Below are 7,630 nucleotides of genomic sequence, written 5' to 3'. Positions count from 1 at the left end.
GTGGTGGTGGGTGCCTGTAATCCCAGGTACTTGGGAGGCTGAGGCAGGGAAAATTGTTTGAATGTGGGAAGTAGAGGCTGCGGTGAGCCAGGATCAAGCCACTGCACTACAGCCTGGGCAACAGAGTGAGACTCCATCTCAAAACACAACAAAACAAACAAAACAAACGGTGCTGCTTAGATTTCCTGCTATAGGGAACATCACTGACTGATGGCCTCAAGCACTTTCTATTGAATGATTGTTCCCATTCAATACTGACCATGGCAAGACAATGTATGGGACTTCTCCAACATGGATTTTGTCCCTAGAACGCTCCTCATCAGCCTAACCAAATCTTCATTGGGCTGTGCTACAGTTTGAGACTCTTCCTACCCAATCCACTTTCTTCTCTTTCTCCTCTCAGAGCTAACAAACTTATATCATATCTAAAGCCTACCCTCACACTCTGGCTGCTTATTTCCTCCCCAAATCTCTCATCTGTCCTTTTCTTTTTTGGCATTTGGTTTTCTGTGGGCTCCACTAATGAAGTAGTAGAGAGATGAGAGTGATGTGGAAAAGACATGATACATGGGAATTTGGCTATGGCCCACTAACCACTCATTTTCAGTGAAAGGTGAATCATGAAGAGTCCTTGACACAAGGCCCAATTGCTGAAGATTTCACTGGATGATGATCTACCTTGCAGGTATAATGGTTCAAGCATTTGAAAGATAATCAAGTTGGCTAGTTAATATTAAATTGTATTGATACTGATTCCTTGCAGAGGGTAAGAAACTGAGGGCCACTAGCAAGTAGTTAATAAGTGTGAAAGCCGAACTCTTGACAGCCTACTAAAAGCCTTTTTCTCTTGGAATGGAAGAAAAGCATAGTTAAGTAGTATACCAAAGATCCGATAAAGTCAATGAGATCCAGAGACCTTAGAATGCTTGGCAAGGGCAGTTCTGTTATGCTAGACTCAGGGTCCTGGTTTGAAAAATCTGGAATTTTGAAATATGGGATGGGGACATGACCCTGAGGATGTTGGCTCTGCACAATACCCTGATCCCTCAGAACATGCAGTGGAATCCTACAGCATTTCTCAATGTACTTTGCAAGAATTAGCTGGCATGTACCATCAAGGGTCTGCAAAATAGCCTTGGGTTTGCATTTAGAAAATGCCTAATCATAAGGGCTAGAAAATAAGACGGAGTAAGAAAGAATTCATTGACTTGGGGGCACATTCTCTAGACTTAACATTCTCCAGATTTAACATCCTGACAAAGGACCCCAGGCAATGAGCTGTCTTGTGGATCAGCTGAGGCAGCTCTTTCTTTCTTTCTTTTAAAAATATTTATTTATTTATTTATTATTATACTTTAAGTTCTAGGGTACATGTGCACAACATACAGGTTTGTTACATATGTATACATGTGCCATGTTGGTGTGCTAAACCCATTAACTCGTCATTTACATTAGGTATATCTCCTAATGCTGTCTCTCCCCTCTCCCCCCTCCCCACAATAGGACCCAGTGTGTGATGTTCCCCTTCCTGTGTCCAAGTGATCTCATTGTTCAGTTCCCACCTATGAGTGAGAACATGCGGTATTTGGTTTTCTGTTCTTGCAATAGTTTGGTGAGAATGATGGTTTCCAGCTGCATCCACGTCCCTACGAAGGACGCAAACTCATCCTTTTTTATGGCTGCATAGTATTCCATGGTGCATATGTGCCACATTTTCTTTAAATGGAGTCTCACTCTGTCACCCAGGCTGGAGTGCAATCTTACCATCTCCGCTCACTGCAAGCTACGCCTCCCGGGTTCACGCCATTCTCCTGCGTCAGCCTCCGGAGTAGCTGGGACTACAGGTGCCCGCCACCATGTTGGCTATTTTTTTGGTATTTTTAGTAGAGACGGGGTTTCACCGTGTTAGCCAGGATGGTCTCGATCTCCTGACCTCGTGATCTGCCCGCCTCAGCCTCCCAAAGTGCTGGGATTACAGGTGTGAGCCACGGCGCTCGGCCTGAGGCAGCTCTTTCTTGGAACTTTGTTATAATCCAAAACTCATCCTACCCAGCCTTCCATCGTAACCTGTTTCCTTACACAGGTGTCAGACATCCGTTATGTCCTGAAAGCTTCTCACAAACTTTTATGCTCCTTCCTGCAATAAATCTCTTGCATCTCTTATCCTGTCCTATTATCTGCTACTAGGTGGACTTATACTAACAGAAAAAGTAAACACAGCCATAGTTTCCATAGAAGAAAAATGGGAAATGAGGCTGGAAACTACGCTCTGGAACTGGTTTCGCACCTTAAAACCCAGGCTGAGGAACCGTGTCTTAACCTACTGAGAAAACTGGTGAGATTTATAGTTAGCATTTAACATAAACAAAATTTGTTGTCAGTATCATAATTTGGGGTCAAGGGCAGGGAAATAAAAAAAAAAAGGTTATAAATCAAACATTTGAAAGTTGCTTAACATTTCAAAAATGTGAGGTATTGATGCAAGTGTTTAGTGTGGGTGTATGAAATAGTTATGGCAAGTAAAGGAGCTCAATAAGTCTCTCTCTCTCTCTCTTTTTTTTTTTTTTTTTTTTTTTTTTTTTTTTTTTTGCATTGCTTTGGACCTGTTTGAGAAATGTGAAGGCCCAGTTAGGAGGCTTTTCCATTTACTTCAATTAGCAGTGCTCTGGTAAAATAAGAGATTGGACAAGAGTTCATTTAAGTTAAGGAAATGTTACCAGATTGTACATGAAAAGTTAACACATTTGCAAATGAATATCCTGTCACCACAGATCTGTTGATGCCTGACAAAATACGATTAAGTAACAGTTAAAGGAGTACTATTTGCCATTGGATAAAAAATATTTTCAGGGCTGAAGTTGGGGTGGAAAGGATATCCCAACAGGATAGGCTTCTTTCAAAGTTGTTAAAGTTTGTTCAGTTTAGTTTAGGTTTTTTTTTACCCTCAGTACTTTCCATTACTTGAAATTCTTTTTTTTTCTTTTTTACAAAATGCATAATTTATAAATACATCAATTATTTTTTTAAAGCAAAATAAATTGAAATTAAGTCATGCTGATGTCATCAACCTTTAACATTGATGAGGCTTATTCAGATGTATGCTTATTTGGTGTCCACTTTCTTTAGAGTAATATTTTGAGAAAAATCATATTTTATGTAGTTACCTAAGTTTGTGACACTTGCATTTTGTGATATGAACTCTAAAAAGTTACCTTTTCTGGGATAAATAATGTAGTTGACCCACTTAGGTGACTTTTCATCCCAAAGAGGAGGTGTACAAGTAAGTGACTGAGTGTTAAATTAAATATTATGGACCAATAAAAACAGCAGTAGCTATATTTGAACTATCCACTATGAAATGTTATAAGAATCCTTTCTGTCAATTAATCAGTTAGGCTTTTAAGATGTACATGTTTTAATGTTATCAATGCTATAAACATAAAGTCTTTATTTTAGGATGCCACTTCTTTTTAAAAATCAGTGTTTATGTAATGTATGCATGTGTGCCTGTATGTGTATTATACTAATGAGTCAGGAATTGACAATTTGAAAATTGTAAATATGAATATAGATGCATTAAGTCTAAACTTTTTTAAAAAAATAATCTATTTTATTTAGTTTGAAAGCTTTCATTATCACAAATAAAAGAAACCATGAATTTCTTACAGGTATATTTAAATGTTATACTTCTTAGATTTCATGATAATGTCCATTGGATCAAACTTTTCATTTTATCTGTAACAAAGGTCTGCCTATTTTAATCCAAAAAAAAGTCTCTTAACTGTTTGAATATAAAGAGAAACCTAACTCAGAATTCAATAAATTATTCTTTCTTTGCATTACCTATTTTAGGTGTTTTATTTTTACTCATACATTTATAATTCATTTGTCTGTATTAATATAAAAGGCCAAATTATCTTAGATTATGCAGTTATTTTCTCCATTCTAAATTGGAGAGCAAGAGGGAACAGTCTTTATGTGTTCACAAGAGTCAAATATAAGCCGTATCTTTATAAAGTGAGCATCTTCCTTTAGTTATTTTTTTCTATGTTAAATACTGACATGTTGGGCAACAATTAAAGTATGGATTCAAACACTTGAGAATACTGCTTTATTGCTCCAACAGTATCATAGGCTCCAGTTGCTGTGTAGTTACTTCCTCTTTCTCTACTTAATAAATTTAAAAAAAACAAATAAAATAAAAAATAATAAATAAGTAAATAATTTTTTTTTTAAAGAAGTTTAAGTGCCAGGCACATTATGAGTTTCTATTTCCCCATGTAGTGGACAGTGAACTATGTTTCCTTGCCCTGTGTATATTCCTCCTTATTATGGTAACAACTCTCCACTTTTTCTCCTTACACTGGCCCTCCTCTCTTCCCAATCCTGTTGGGTCAGGTGGGCTGGTTTCACACCCGTAGCCCTGCAGGGAGGGAGGGACTGAGCACATTCCCCTCACCTGTCCTGCTTGAAGACTGCATTCTGTCTCCTTGATCAGTGATTCAGGGATAGGTAAAAAAATTTATGATGAGCCAAATGAGGGTTTTTTTTTCTCTCTCTCTCTCAGAAACATTTTGCTGAGTTGCAACTGAAATACAGTATGACTGGAACTGCTGGTGACCATGTTGTCACTGAGAGTGAGACTTTGCCTGAAAATGATACTAAAAAGAGTGAAGGACAGATGAGGGACAGAGGGAAAGACACCTGACAATATCCCCTAAGCACCCAGACTTAGCCTTGCTGATTACTGGACTTTTCAGTTACACAGGTCAGTAAGTTCTTATTTTTCTTTAAGCCAACTTACTTAAAAGTGTCATTTACTGCTTAAATAGGCCATTTTAATTAGGTTCATCTATAGAGAGTAAGATAAAAAAAGACAAAGAAATGGTACTTAAACCAACCTCAGTGGAACTACAGCCATCTCTGTTAAAACTCTTCAGGGTAGGGATTTTTTCATATGGTAGAGTGGCATGAAGTCAAATGCTTTCCTTGCTGCCTTATGCCCAGTGGAAGCTGACATCTGTCAGTCAAACAAGCCACATATGCCTGAATGACCAAACATTATGTAAAAGGGACCTGAACTGCTAAACAAATTGTTGTCTTTATTTTCTAAGGATCTTCTGACATTTGCTTTTTAAATTAGAACCAAGTCTTTCAAAAACTTAGTTTTCCATTTTATTCATGTGAATTTGCTACACCCATTCTTTCACATCAAATATTATGTGGCATTACTTCAAAGTACCTTTTGTATACTGGATTTTCTCTTTTTTCCCATCCTATTTCAGTTTGGGGGATTTCTAGAGACATTTCTTCATGGTCATGGATTCTTCTTTCCTCGGCTGCGTCACTGAAGGCATTTTTAATCTGTTACTGTGTGTTTCATTTCTAATATTCCTATTTGAGCTTTCCTCATCGTCTCCATCTCTCTACCGAAGTCACCAATCAGGTCTTGCATGTTGTTCTCCTTTTCAGTTAGAGCCAATGTTTAGGTACATCTTTTCTTGGTAAGTTGGGGCACAACATGTCTCTTCTCTGTAGATGCCTCTTCTAAGGCTTGGGGCCAGTTGGTGTCATGTGACATCAGCACTCCCATAGGCTCAAGAAAAGTCATGAATTTGCTGTTTGTCTAGGTTTTTTTCATTATAAAGTTGGTAGTGATACTCTCTAACCCCTTATATGCCTAAGTAGAAGCAAGACTCATGTGTGCAGGATTTAGACTTTGACCTTTTCAACAACAACAACAACAACAACAAAGCATATTAAGCCAGCTAGCACTACCAGCCATGGTTTACTTCCTCCAATTTTGCCATCTTTGTCTTCATAGCAATGTTGGTATAACCATTTACATATTGGGTTACATATAGTTTTATTATCTGATAAAATAATAGCATAAAATAGGAAAATAATTTTGCTGTCCCAGAAATAATAAATAAGAATTTTCTCATGAGCATAATGTAATTGAGTTAAAGATGAACAATATTAAAGTATGCTTAAACTGGTAAACCTTTGGCTTCAATCATTCTCATTGGGTCGAATCAAGCAAAGTGTAGGTTCCATCATGAGGCAGCAAATACAATTAAAGAATCTGTGTAAAATGCATGTTAAAGTTGGTGGCTAAAATTTGATTTGTATTTTAGGATGTTTGATCTTGTCTTAGTTCTCTGAAAAAAAGAACCTTTCATATATAAACCTACTGCTCATCTTCTATACAATCAACATTTGCACACATTTCTATAAGGAATAGTGCGATCATAATGGATAGAATTTTGCCGAAAAGGCTATCAAACTCATCATAAATTGTTTTCTTCATCCCAGAAATAGTGTTGTGTTCATGTAGACTCAATCATAGACATAATGGTATTGTGTATGCCTGTGTGTTGTGTGTGTGTGTTTATGCATATACATGACTAATTAATAAAAATAGATCTTTCAAGTTAACCAAATAGAGTTATCATACAATTATACAGAAATTAATGAACCTATTAGAATTCCAGCTAAGATCTCAGTTCTCTGCCTCCTCCCTCCTGCTGCGTCCTTGTCTATTAACCCTTCAGTATAACGTGATATAGGAGCCACATATTATTTCTCTTTCCTTCCTTCTGTCTTTTCTTCCCTCCTGCTCTCTCTCCGTCTCTCTTCCTTCTCTTTCCTTTGTTTTCTCTTTCTTCTGTTTATCCCTTTTAGTTCTTTCTTCCTTCTTTGCTTCATTTCATTCATTTTTTCCTGCCCACTATCAATTTTTATTTCTGTTTCTAATAAACAAACCCTGGTTTTCCCTGGAGAACCACTTTTCTTTCATTCTCAGTAAATGTCATAGGAAGAGGCAGTACCCCCTGGCCCAATTTTAGGGATAGGCTAAGATAAACCAAATCTTTGCTTAGCCTCCTTTGCAGCTAGTTATGGGTTGAGCACATGATCCAATTCAGCCAAATGGTTCCATTCAGTATTAATTCTGAGTTTTTTTTCTGAACTTGTCAGGAACAAAAATTGTTCCCTATACAGAAATCACTAGCAATGGGAAATAAACTGTCAAAGTGCTAAAGGCCACAAAAGACATAAATAAAGCCTCAGAATAAAGCCAACTGAGAGTACTGAAAAGACAAAGAAAATAGGATAAAATAACATGAGTTTTACTTTAGTCTTTCCTCAGGACATTTCAGTCATCTGAGATGCAGTCCCCTTTATTGTTTCATCCATTGTGAGTAGTTACACTTTCTACCTTTTTAACAGAATAACTTAGTATGAAATAAGATATTCTAAACAGCTTCATTCTCATAGAAACCATTTACTCTTCTACACAACAGGAAGGCTGGATATATGGAGTCGAACCATCTGATTTAGCGGTTCTATTTTAGCACATCAACAAAAGACTGGTAAAGTTAGGAATAAGGTTATAAAGATAAGGAAAAATTTGCTTTTTATATTATCTGTTTTTTCTTTCATTCTTTCACTACATAACTCTGATGTAAATTGTAATCTGACTATAAACCTCAAAGTCATGAGTGATGCACTTTATTTCCTTTTAAATACTTTAGGACCTGTAGTGAAATGCCTTTTCAAACTATAGCCCATCATTTAAAAACCTATTTACTCACTCACTATTCTCTAAACAAACCTTTAAGTACTCTAC

This window comes from Macaca thibetana, chromosome 5 (genome assembly GCF_024542745.1).
Source record: "Macaca thibetana thibetana isolate TM-01 chromosome 5, ASM2454274v1, whole genome shotgun sequence".
NCBI classification, from domain to species: domain Eukaryota; kingdom Metazoa; phylum Chordata; class Mammalia; order Primates; family Cercopithecidae; genus Macaca; species Macaca thibetana.
The sequence above is the reverse complement of the archived record's forward strand: the minus strand, read 5'-3'. Positions refer to the sequence as shown.